The 13980-nt window shown below is 38.0% G+C and overlaps 1 long non-coding RNA gene across 4 annotated transcripts in view; it reads right to left on the reverse strand.

Annotated features, from left to right (window-relative positions):
- The window catches only part of LOC123638470, a 67941-nt gene that overhangs the window by 40095 nt on the left and 13866 nt on the right, over positions 1 to 13980 (reverse strand). The window contains exon 3 of one of the 4 annotated variants that reach the window (XR_006735369.1): positions 2708 to 2745. The exons of the other annotated variants lie outside the window; for them this stretch is intronic. This is a non-coding gene — a long non-coding RNA (uncharacterized LOC123638470). Of the gene's footprint in view, positions 1 to 2707; positions 2746 to 13980 lie in introns of those variants that run through there. 4 annotated transcript variants of the gene reach the window in all.

Here is a 13980-nt window from a genome sequence, read left to right on the forward strand (position 1 = left end):
GTGTGTGGTACTTTGAATGTTTCCAACCAGCAACATCTTATGGGTTCCCTCAGCAATTAATGAGTTAACTAAAATCTATTAGGCATGTTCATTTCATATTTATATTACATACATGATTTTGCCTTTAAAAAATATTAGCCTTTAACAATAGCAAAGAGGAAAAATCACATCACAGTCTTGTCTTTAGCTCAGAGATCTCCTCCTCTGACCTGCACCCACCACACATAGCCATGTACCTCACAAACAGGAGACAGGTGCTCTTCTTAGCTCTGCCTTAACCAATTCGTTAATTTGCATAGCCTCCCTGGGCTTTGGTCCCCTCATCTTTGAAACGAAGAGGATGAATTTAATGCTCTTTAAGGTTCAACTCAGCTCTAACTTCTTATGATTGGCTGTGTTACATACCCTATGTTCTTTTCTCCCCACTACCCCTCATGTGTTGATCTTCCCTTTTTCCTGATACTCCCATATTTACTTCTCTTTGTTTCCCTTTCCACCACATTACACCCTATTTTCCTTCTCTGACTTTTCTCAAGGTTTAGTTCCTCTGTATTCATCTTCCTGTCTCCTCACCTCCCAGCACACACACATACACACACACGAATACAAACCTCTTTGTGAGAACCAAAGGACTATAACAAACTTGTAGTTATTACAGGATTACATGGAAGAAATACGTAATTCCCACTCATCTTTCCCCTTAATCCCTCCAGACAAACTACCTCAAAATAAAACAAACATGTCCTTCCGTAAAAAAAGAAAAAAAAAAGTAGAACAAACAATTCACTTTGATCTCACTAGTCAGTTTAACCCAGAAATAGATAATAGCACAAGGAATGGGCTTTCTCTTATCAGAACCACATTCAGACACTCAGACTTCCCCGGCTGGGTCAGAAGAATGTGCGTTCTGAGGCTCACTTTGTAGTTTACATGGATGCTATGGCTGAATGTGCCCCCTTCAAAATTTACGTTGAAACTTAATCCCCACTGTGGTAGCATGGAGAGGTGGGGCCTTTGGGGAAGTGATTGAGTCACAAAGGCTCCGTTCTCATGGATGAATTAGTGCCTCATAGAGGGGCTGGAGCAAACGAGCTTGGGCCCCTTTTTGCCCTTCCTCCTTCTGCCGTGTGAGGACACAGCAAGAAGGCCCTCCCCGCACAACAAACTATGGCACCTTGATCTTGACTTTCCAGGCTCCAGAACTGTGAGAGGTACATTTCTATTGTATACAGACCACTCAGTCCGTGGTATTCTGTTATAGTAACACAAACGGACCGAGACACAGAGGACCACTCAGGCCCGTATGGTAGGACCTGGGAGTTTTTTATTCTTTCCCTGTGCTTCACACAACAGAGCAAATGTCTGCAAAGTCACACTCCCTTAGGGAATCTGCTGTTACAAAATGCTTTTGTATTTTGTATTTTTCTACCCAATCCAGTTAAGAGTTCAGATGGTATCTATTCTATCCAAAGAAAAGACCCAGTAAAAAAAACCAGATTAGATTTTCCCAAGAGTTGGTTCCCACATTGTTGGCCAGTGTGATGTGATTTCTAAGGTTTATTACAGCTCATAAAATGTCACGGTGTGCTGGGGGTTGAAGGAATTGTGTCAAAGAAAGAAAGCAAGAGGAATTTCCAGGCCAAGGAAATGCATGTGTAGAGCATGGACTCTTCAAAGGGCCCCAATGTTCTGGGAATGAAGATTAAGTAGTTCAATGCGGCTGCAGCAAAGGGACTGCCTGGGGTGGAGGGAGGGAAGAAGACCAAGGATTAGGAGGAGACAAGTCTGTAAAGATAAGAAAGCTAGACTGCAAGGACCAAACTGTCCCCACATTGTCAAGGAGGCTTCTGTCCAATCTGCTGCTTTATAATTCAACAAAACTTTGAGATGTGACTTCTAATGTTTCTTTTTTTGAGGTAGGTACCCACTTAAACTAACAGCAGACCAATGCCAAGAAGTCATTTGACCCTAATTGCTGAAAAGTACAATTATGGAAAATGGATGTGTGGTTGGGAGTTTTTATTTGCTTTTCTCCATGAAAACATGTAGGGGTGAGAATCTTCCCTTACCCATACCCCACCTCCCTCTAGCATCAAGTCATTGAGCAATCAGCATTAAAAGTAAACATGCAATCATTGCAATAACTGTAAATACTTTATGGTGCATTAGTGACTCAAAAAGTTGGGTTTGGGAATATGACCATTCTCCATCAAAGAATTTCAAACTTGTATTTACTTGGATTGTTTTTGGTCTCCTGTGGGACTTATGGACAAGCCATGTCTTAGTCACCTTATTTAATGGCTATTACTGGGCTCTCTGCAGGGGAATGACTCCTCATGCCTGGTGAACTTCTGATGAGTAGATGGCTTGAAGGAGAGACTGCCATTCTGATAAACTCACACATTTTCATGAATTTAAGATCTCCTGCTCCAAACCACAACAGGCCCTGAACAAATACAAGACAACAGGTTTGCCTTCAGCCCTCTCCTATCTCATGTACACCTTCATTTTTGTTCTGTCCCTCCCCGCTGAGACACACCAAGTGTTTTAGTCAGCCGGGGATGCCATAACAAAAATACCATAGGATGGATAGCTAAAACAACAGGAATTTACTACTCACAGTTCTGGAGGCTGGAAAGTCCAAGATCAAGGTGTCAGCAGATTTGGTGTCTGGTAACGGCTCTATGTCCTTGGGTTGCAGATGGCCACCTTCTCATTGTGTCCTCACATGGTCTTTCCTTTGTGCTCAAGAGGAAAGAAAGAGAGGGACATCTCTCTCTCTTCCTTTTCTTATAAGGCCACAAATCCCATTTTAAGGGCCCCACCTTCATGATCTAATCTAACCCTAATTACCTCCCAAAGTCCTCATCTCCAAATATCATCACGTTGGGGGTTAGGGCTTCAACATATGAATTTTGAGGGGACACAAACATTCAGTTCATAACATTCTGTCCCTGGGCCCCCAAAATTTATATCCTTCTAGCATGCAAAATACACTCATTTTATCCTAACAGCCCCAAAAGTCTTAACCCTTTCCAGCATCAAGTCTAAAGTCCAAAGTTTCATCTAAATATTATTCAAGTCACATATGGGTGAGACTGCAGGTAGGATTCATCCTGAGGCAAAATTCCTCCCTAGATGTGAGCTTGTGAAACCATACAAGTTATTTTCTTCCTAAATACAATGGTGGGACAGGCATGTGGATAGATATTCCCATTCCAAAAAGGAGAAACTGGAAAGAAGAAAAGATTGATGAGTTCCAAGAAGTCTAAAACCTAGCAAGGTGAATTCAGATCTAAAGGCTCAAGAGTAATTCCCTTTGGTTCAACGCTCTGCCTTCCAGACACACTGGGGCGTCACTTCCACCTTCAGGACCCACTGAAGAGGTAGTGAACCCAAGCCTCTGACTGCCCCTGCCCCCAAGGCACTGGGTGGAACCTTTCCAACCTTCTGAAACCAGAGATGTGGCTACATCATTTGAAACCAAGGAGGAAATAATAGCCTTGCCCCTGGGTCTGTGCTAAGAGTGGCAGCCCTGAGGATCTCTGAATCACCTGTGGGGTCATTCTTCCTTTTTCCTGAATAATGGCACACGTTCACAGCTAAACAGTTCTACGGTCTTGTTTTGTAGAATCCAAGAATTCTAATATCCTTCCTTCATTCCATCCTAGACCCATTGCTGTCAATTCAAACTGGTAGCGTTTCTGCTTGTTTAATTCTGTAAACTCTTTGTCACGTGACGGTCCAGCCACACCCTTAGTGTACTCTTCAGAACACGCTTTCTCATTTTTTTACAAAATAAATAGGCTGATAATTTTCCAAATCTTAAAGTTCTGATTCTTTTTTGCTTAATGATTCCTCAATTCATCTTTCTTCTCACGTTTTTCTGTAAGCAGTCAGGAGGAGCCAAGATGAGCCTTCAACACTTTGCTTAGAAATTTCCTCTGTTAAATATCCAATTGCATTGTTCATCAGTTTGACCCTCCGCAGAACAGCAGAACACAATTCAGCCACGTTGTTCACTGCTTTATAACTTTATAACAAGGATGGCCCTCCTCCCCCACCCCCCCACCCCCCGTTTCCAATGTCGTGTTCCTCATTTCCATCTGAGACCTCACCAGAATCTCCTTTAACATCCTCATTTCTAGCGTGTACCTCAGAATTCTTCCCACCTCTACCCATTACCCAGCTCCAAAGCCATTCCCACATATTTAGGTATTTTTAATAGTAGCACCCTACTTCTTGGTACCAAAACCTGTCTTAGTCTGGGTTCCACAGAGAAACAGAACCAATGGGAGATAGATATAGATACTGACATAAATACAAAGAGCTTTATTATAAGGAAATGGCTCATATAATTATGAAGGCTAAGAAGTCCCAAGACTTGCAGTCAGCAAGCTGGAGATCCCCAAGAGCCAGTGACATAGTTCCAGTCCAAGGCAAAATCCCTGAGAACCAGAAAGCAAGTGGTGTAAGTTCCAGATTGAGTCTGACACAAAAAGTAGAAGACCCACGTCCTAGTTCAAAGACAAGCAGAGAGAAAGAATTCGTTCTTACTCAGTCTCTTTGTTCTACTCAGGCCTTCAGTGGACTGATGAGGCCCATCCACATTGGGAAGGCCTCATCAGAGGCCCTAGAATAACATATAACCAAACATCTGGGCACCCCATAGCTCAGTCACATGGCCACATTAGCCATCACACCAGGTCAGTCTACCTTGACCTGCCTTCTTGTCCTTTCCTCACATGTTCACCCCAGCTTTGCCTATTCATCAATTTTTCACCAATTGCCAATTTTTTGGTTTTGCTCAATAATCAGGGCCTTGCTAAGAGACTCTTTAATTGCCCTAAAAATTACTACTAAGATATTGATGAGTACAAATGACTTAAAAATTACTTTCCCTATTTGCATTTCACCTGTGCTTTATCCAAGGAAGAAAAAAAAATTTATTATGGTAAAAATTTATGGTAGTAAAGTAGCATAAAATTCACCATTTTAATCATTGAAGTAGGACTAAGTACCTTCAAAATGTTGTACAAACATCACCACTATCTAGTCCCAGAACTTTTTTATTATCCCATTAAGCAGCCTCTCCCCTTGCCCCTCTCCCAGCCCCTGGCAACCACTAATCTGCTTTCTGTTTCTATAGATTTGCCTATTCTGGATATTTCATTAAATAGAATCATACAATAATGTGACCTTTCATGTCTGGCTTCCTCCATTTAGCTGAAGATGAATTTTAGCCTCCTTAGCTAGGGAAGGTGAGAAATGCGAAGTAGAATATACTCCATGATACAAACATTTGGGGGTTATCTTTAGAACCTCATCATCTTTCTACTTCCCTGTTTTATCAAGATTTGGGGAACCCATCTGTTATTCATCTGCCCTAGACATTCTGCTCTGTGCTGTTAACTCATCCCGTGGAGGTCTGAGGCAGCCCAAACACAAGCTGGCAGTGGGCCGGGATGGGGAATGAGAGGACACTTCCAGGGGCCCATTGTGTTCCATCAGGGAGGCCTCCTTTCTCCAAAAGTGACCTGGCAGGACCAGAGGGTCATAAGGTCATGCAGCCCTGAGGGGCACACGGATGCTTATCCGCGACACTTCAGGTCTTAATAAAAATGAAAGCAAGCACATCTCCGGCAGCAAAGTAAATTATTCATGGGCTTTATTTTAAAAGAAAGACAGATTTATAGGGGGGAAAAAAATGGACACCTCATGAATTCCAAAAATCATTTCCAGAAGAAGAAAACTTCCAGTCCAATGTGAGTCAAAGATAATGCATTCATGGTTTGCAGAGCACAGCTGCTGAGTTTCACAAGGGTCCCAGGTTTGTTCGGACACTGGTTTCCACAATGAGGATAATATGGAAGAATACATAGCTTTGTTGGGGACATACCATGGGGATGGCCCCCTGAATCTACAATTCTGCTGAAGTTCTGTGGGCAATGAAAGGTTTGGCAGCCCCAGTCTGGAGAGTCTGAGCGTGTCGTACCAGAAAAGCTCAGGGTCCATGAAAGAGCCGCTTTAAAACCACGAAGCACTTGGAGGACAGTTCGAGGGTTTCAGTCTGTGTCACAGATTTTATTTACTGCACACTCCCACGGTTTTTATTTGGTCTAACAGAGTACCTAAGCAGAGGCTTTTTCTTTTTCTTTTTAACTCTTCCTTTTTTACCAATTTCCCTTTTTTATTAATAAGCAAATACATGACAAATATTTTAGCTTTTATTTCTATCCTGTTACTTTACATATTTGCTAAGATCAAAGTCTGTATTAATCCTCAAACAAATTCATGTTGTTTTCCTGCTTCTGTTTCAAAAAATGGACCACATCGTCTTCATAATTTTATTCCATGGTGACTAGCTTAGATTTAATCATATACACAAGCGCTGCAGTAACTCACTAAACAAATCCATGTGAGGATAAAAGGAACATTGCAGGCCTCATCCGGGCACAAAGACCTTTGTGTTTTTCTCCTTTCCTTTTTAGAAGTTTCTAGAGTCTGTAATTGAACACACAGCGGACTCTGGTTAAAAATTCATGATGATTCCTTTTTAAATAATAGCATTTGTCTTTTTATGAGGTCTTATAGCTCAAAAGGATCCCCGTTTCACTCCACGAATTATTTACATTCAAAAGTCATGACTATAAGACAATGTCACTCAGTTTGAACAAATATACCTGAATTAATCCATATAAATAAATGATGACCTCATCAAAGTAGGTAGTGACATTCCAAGGATTTTCAAAATGGTTTTGGAACTCCAGTTAGGAACTGCCTTCCTTCATACACTGAGAGAATTGCTTTGAATGTCCCCGATGGCTTAATAAAAAGTCTTTTTCTCATCAGGATAAGTTTCTTTTTTGGAAACAGCCAAGCCATTCAATAAGGCAGATGGTAATTGGCTGGATAGAATTGCTTTAGCCTAAACAAGAGGTGACTACACTATAATGAGACTATTAGTTTAATATTACTCCTTTATTACTCCTAAAGTTAATTCCAAAAGAAGTTCCTAATACATTTAGAATAGCAGTACAGTTGAAAGAAGTGTCTAGACTTCCAAATCAGCTCCTCTGAAAAGGATGACATTTATTTGAATATGAGGATTTTTTTCTTTTTTAAAGATGGAGTCTCTGTCACCCAGGCTGTACAGTGGCATCATTATAGCTCACTGCAGCCTCAAACTTCTGGGCTCAAGTGATCCTCCTGCCTCAGCCTCCCAGAGTTGCTGGGACTACAAGTGTAATCAACCACGCCCAGCAAATATACGGGGTTTTCTTAAGGAAAAATAGGTTATCCTTGCCTTACTTGCTTTTGACAAAAACTCTATATCATTGGCAACTATCTAAGGAGAGTTGGCTATTTTCAGCTTGCTACAGCATCAAATTTTACCTAATGATTTCATTTTTTGACTGAATAGAAGTGCAAACCCTGAAATATCTTCATAGAACTATGCTTTAGTGACCTCTTCCAAAACATACTTAAAACATGCACATGGATATACAATCTGGAGATCAATGTATATTCTATGTACAACTGATAAACATAAATATACACATATGAACAATATATATTTTTAAATTGTGATAAATCATAAATTAAACATAATTATACTGATAAACATACACATACATATGACTATTAACAAAATATTAAATTACTAACTCTTCCCATCAGAATTTATACTTTTGGTTTCAGAGTCTTGTTTCCAATGCTAACTTCATTAAGTATATCTATGACTGGGTTGCAAGAATGGTATATTTTGGAATGTTATGTGCTGTTCAAATTAGTTTAAACAAGTTTTGTATTACATCCTATAAATAGAGATATTTAATATGGGTAAATTTGTGTTTTGGTTTTTTGTGTTCCTGTCAATGAAAAAAAGGAGGAAGGAAATGATCACACATTGGACACCTCTTCTACCCCAAGGACTAAACAAACATGTTACTATTTTAATGCTCTCAACATCTCTGAGCTAAATTTTTTATCCCTATTTTTGATGAAAAACCAAGGCTAGAGAATTTAAAGAGCAGAACACCGGCATGCCACTGGCAAGAGGGAAAAATGCATTTAGAATTAGCTGATCATGGATGTAGAAAAAAGCCAAGGGCCACACCCATGTGGAAATGAAAGTATCTTCCCACAGAAAACCTTTTTTTTCCCCCCTTAAAAAACTGATGCTATCATTTCCCCAAGTGCTTTTTCATTAATCTCAATAATTCTTTTGCCATATTTTTTCAAAAATGAAATAGGACAATTACCTCCCAACATGGCAAAATAAAATGTTCTATGAATTTCTATCTTGTTATTTATATTAATACAAAGAGCCTTCGGAAACCAGTTAAGTGCTTGAACCAGTGAAGTGTTTGGGTGGTACATTTAAAAATAAATCCCACTAAATAAAGAACTGTTAAAATGAATAGAACAAAGAAAAAAAAATCAAGATCCTTGGCTAAAAGATACTAGAAGACAACCATCTATGGTGGTAATAAGTTAAAAGTTGAAATTAAGAAAAGAATGAAACAGGAAGTCCTTTAAGAGGAAGAAACTGAGAATCAATGTCAGAGTATTTCATTTGACATTAGAGACATATTTTACTGGTGACTTTTGTTCATAAAAGTGTTTCTGATTTTTTTTTAACTGGCCCCAATTTGCCAGCATATCTCCCAATTGCCCTTTATTCTACTTAGTAAAGCTTCTTCATTTCAGCTTTTACTTTCTTATTCAGACCCTCATGACCAACAATTTGAAAGGAAACAAACTAAAATAAGATACTTGGATTAAATAATGAATTTTTTCATCATCTTGGTAGGTAGCAGTTAATTGTCAAAATAAATGTAAATACCATAACTTACTGATGTTTAGTGATTCTCACCTTATTTCTGTGAGAATTTCATTCTCATTGCCTTCTGTCTTTACCATTGCCCAAACTAGCACCACCCAAATCCCACAAGGGGTTAAAACCTAACGTGACTGATGCTTTGAAAGTGACGTGACCAAAAATAGTCTTGTTTGGAAATTTAGATTTGTGGATGTTATCAGAGGAGTTCCCAAAATCTCCAGATTGCTTACATTAATTCTGGCTTTTTTTGTTATTGCTGCTGTTGTTCTCTAAAGTCTGCATCTGTTTTTATACTAAAAGGATATACAGAAATGTGTGTGCATTGCTCATTGTAAGTTGCCGTCTTAGGAAGCAGAGCTGAGTACAGAAATTTCTTTCACTTCAAAGGGCATACGACAGGGTGCACAGAAAGAAGGGGTTGGGTCCTTCCAGCCAAACATTGCCCTCTGGCACTCATACTCAACTCCCCAGGGACATAAGAGGGTAAACTCTGGCCCTTGTAGCTCTAGGTAACATTTCCCACAACCCCTGATTTATAAATATTGACATTTGGGAAAAATAAGAACAAAAAAGAAAAAAGAGTTTTACCAAAAAAAAAAAAAAGTTGTTTTTAAGTTGAAATGTTTATATATTTTCTAAAGCCTGATTTTTATCTACGATACCACTATAATTTTTAAATAAAATATACCTTATCTTGGAGTTTTTTAAAATAGTTTTATCCATCAACGACTAAGAAAAAGAAAATGTTCAATAGGGTTTAAAATTTTTTTTTGGTTTTGGTTTTGGTTTTCTTTTTTTTTGCCATCAGGAAAATAACAGGACTGAGTTGAATACAATTTTTTCTAAAAGCAACTATAGCCACATTCTCAGATAAAATCCTTTTTGATGAACACCAATTTTTAAATCATTTTAAATGAATTTGGAATTATTTATTTTCAGCAAAATCTTTTCTTTTTCCTTTTAGATATGTGTCTCCACCCCTCTTGCTTCAAAAACAGAAACAATATAGTAACTGAGACCTTGGAGAATTCCTCACACAGACTGGGGCCTGTGTCCATTGTGGAACTACAGCGCTACCTGGTGGTAATTAATGTTATTACCATGATTTATGGGTGTGAACAAAGTTTCAAAACCAAAATAAAGGAAAGCTTTGTGTTTAGGCTTTGAGAAAATACACTGTCAGGAAAGAGAACAGTGGGATGGCTCTCTTAGCATCATAATCATAAATAGAACTTTTTCAAGTTTTTTAATATAACATACCTTTTAAGAATAGTAAGTTTACTGATGAGTCATTACCCTACACAAGTTTTAACATCCACATATTTTCACAATTATAAATTTTTATTCATATTTCCCTACTTTAGGACTTTTACAATTATCTGAACAATGTTTCAAGAGCATTTAAGAGAAAAATAAGACCTTTGATCAGTGATATAGGAAAGTAAACCAAGTAGTTCATCAGCCCTGAGAAGATTCTTTTCCTCTTTGTGCCCTAGGTACAGTAAGCACAGTCAAGAAAAAAAAAAAAAAGATGCATTTGTCATTAGACTTTTCCCTCACCTTCAAATTTTGCTAACAAAAACTTTGTTAATTAAATTCATTTCCATTCTTACAAAGGAAATGTATTGTTTGATATTTTTTCCCTAAAAGAAAAGATATTTTCTTTCACAACTAGCAGCATATAGATGTAAAACTTTATAGACAAAATGAGGATTCCGAGTAACTGTAATATTTTATGTGTTTATTATGTTTTATACTCTTTTGTCTAATCCTCTCAACCACCCTATTGAATTAAGGATCAATACCTCCATTTTACATGCTAGGAAACTGAGGCTTAAGGATATGAAATAACTTCTTCAAGGTCACTCAGCTAGTGAGTGACAAAAGGGACTGAACGCTGGCCCTTCCTGTTTCAAAGCCCATGCTCAGGATCAGGCACTTGATAGGCCCTGAGCAAATAGTTGTCGACTCAATGCACAAACGCACAGATTGTGAGGATATTAAAGTAAACCTGAACTAGATCCAACGCCCAGTAATTTTTCCAGTGTGGTTTTATACTTTGAACTTTCTCTTGCTTGTTCCTGCAATTGCACTGTTCTGAGCCTGCTAAGTCCCCACTATTTTCTGCAAAAGAACAAAGAAGAAATACTAGGCCAGATGGAGTCACCTGAGCCCCAGCCCCAGGCTGTTTTATCCACGGGGTACTAACAGGGTATCTTTACCACCTTTGTGCTTTAGACCCCTTTGAAAGTCTAGCAAAGCTTCTGGAACTCTTTTTTAAAATAACCTTTTTAAATACATTACAAAGAAAGCCAACTATTTAAAAATAAAATTTTCAAACAATGTTTAAAAGCTATTTGTCATATATGTGCTGGTTTATTAATGCATTAAATAACATAATCTAGCAGCAGATTTAATAGCTATTATATTTTCAAAGTAGTAATGAGTATAAATGATATTTTGAGATATCTGTAACCCTTGTAACGCAACATCAATTTATCTGTGATTTCCATTGGTGAGCGAGATATTGTTAATATAAATGTGATGTGAGGCCTATATTCATATATAAAGAAAATGACAAATTTCAGCTTGAAGTTAATGAAAACAAAGGATTTTTTTCATCCAGGTTCAAGGACCTCTCCTGAATTAAGAAATCAATGCTAATCTTAAATGAGTTACTCACAGATAAATCTTTTCAGAAACTGAATTATTAAAAAATTCTTAAGTTCTGTCAAAAATGCTTATAATAATGTACATATTTTCCTTTAATATGAATGGTATGATACAAGGCAAGCCTCCAAAAATAAGCCTGGGTCTGGAACCTAGAAAGGTGTTAGTTAACCTTGCCTGAATCTTGTGATATTAATCAACAAATGATTATTTGCCTATAATAATAATTCAGCTTGACTTGGCAAACAATTATTGAGCAGTTACTAATCTAGACACTATTCGGGGATTTTTAGCAATAGGTTTTAAAAGTGAATAATTCTGTATAGTTGTTTGTGTTGCATTTATAATTTTTTCATCTTTTATTTAAATAGATTTAAGGGGTAGAAGTGTTTTTTTGTTACATGGATGAACTGCATAGTGGAGAAGTCTAGGCTTTTAATATACTGGTCACCTGAATAGCGTACATTGTATCCAATAGGTAACTTTTCATCCCACACCCTCCCGCTTCTGAGTCTCCAATGTTCATTGAGTCACTCTGTATGATCATAACTTTCAAAGCAGTTCTACACACATCTTTCATTCAAATCTAATTACAACTTCAAGAGGCAAAGCAGGATCTGGAGACATATTCATTAATTCTGCATTCCCATAATCAACCCCACTCCAGACTGGTAGGCACTCAGGAAATGAACTCTACTCCACTCTTAATCACCTGAGCAAGCCCCGAATTAGGTTTGCCAGATAAAATACAGAATACCCAGTTAAATTTGCATTTCAGATAAACAGATAATTCTTTAATATAAGTATAACCCATGCAATAATTTTTTAATATATGACCCATGCAACATGGGGCACACACATTAAAAAATAACTTGTTGTTTATCTGGATTTCATATTTAACTGGGCATCTTGTATTTTTATTGGCTAAGTCTGGCAACTCTTTCCTGAATTTCTCTGCCTAAGAATGGAGAGGAACAGGCCAGAAGCAGAGGGGACACAACACCTCTGGCACTGCGCTAGATCCCTAAAAGAAGTAAAGGACCGTCTGGTCACTGTCTATAAAGACTCACAAAACATTTAAATAATAAGTCTTTGTAAAAAAAAAAAAAAATGCCCAAACAGTGCAAGGGGAACACAGTACACGCAGTACCTGGGTTCTCACCATCCAATGCTTGGAAAAGATGCAGCTGGACACACCGTGGTTGTGCTCCAGGAGAAGGACATGAATCTCCTGCCACCTTGCATATTTTTGGAAGCATTGAGAGAGGCAGGGATCACTCAGCTGATTTGGGAGATTCAGTCTAGCTGGTTAAAGAAAAAAGCATCCTTTTCTCAGATGTTAATTGGCATATCAGCACTGGGTTCTGCAAGAGGGTCTGAAACTCCCTCCTTGCTCAGCCACCTTGTCACGACTGCTGAGGGAAGGCCACTGTGCTCATCGAGGGAGGAAATATTGATAGTTTGTCTTCTCAGAATGTCAAGAGTTCAGAGTAAGATGAGATGGGAAGATAGATTCACAGCTAGGATTTGAATAGGTGGGGAGGAGGGGATTGGAAATTGTAAACAAGGGGCTGGCACAGGCAAAAGTACAGAGGCAAGGATACAGATGTCCACCTTCCTCCAGTAACTCAAGTGTGTAGGACACTGCCGACCAACAGTATGTACTCAGCAAATATATTTTGGATGCATGGAAGACATGCAGGCCACCTGCATGCCTACAGCATCTTGAACTTGGTACATAAAACAAGTGGCAGTGTCTTGGGGAATATTCAAAGTACCAAGACAAAAATGGCAACAATTTTACCAGATGTATGTGTAAATTAAAACTTTTTTATAGTGGAAAGGCTTGGAAAGTATGAGTAGTAGGTTCCTGTTCAGCAAAAGGAAAAGAAAAAACTGATTAAAGCCGCTGCTCTCTTTAATCTTCCATTTGTTAAGATTTCAACCTCTTCTTGAAGAAAGACCTGCCAGTTAAGACTAAAGAAATCTTTTTATTTAAATCAGCAGTAAACTGGACTATGTGGCCCCCACAATAAATATGATCATTTATATTATACATGTAATAAATAAAAGAGAATATTTATAATAAGTAATATAATTATAAATAGAAATATGAGTTCATTTCAACAGGCTTCCACAACAAGAAAATATCTAGCATTATAAACTATCTTTGGGGGAAAACGAACAAAAATAAAACCCTGCTAGATATTAAGAATTTGGAACTGTATACACACGTGCATACGCGCACACACACAATCTCCCAAATCTAAAATAATCTGATTAAGAAACTATGGTCCCTTCTTAAAGTTGAAATTCTTTAAGGCCATGAGTAAAGACAACAATGGTATGGCCAATGGGATATACAGCAATATATAATACAATAATAGTTCATTATTAGAAATATTAGGGATTAACTATAACTGGAAAGAAAACTGGACCACCAAGCTTCATTTTGGTATTATATT

The sequence above is a fragment of the Lemur catta genome, chromosome 5 (genome assembly GCF_020740605.2).
Source record: "Lemur catta isolate mLemCat1 chromosome 5, mLemCat1.pri, whole genome shotgun sequence".
Classification (NCBI taxonomy): domain Eukaryota; kingdom Metazoa; phylum Chordata; class Mammalia; order Primates; family Lemuridae; genus Lemur; species Lemur catta.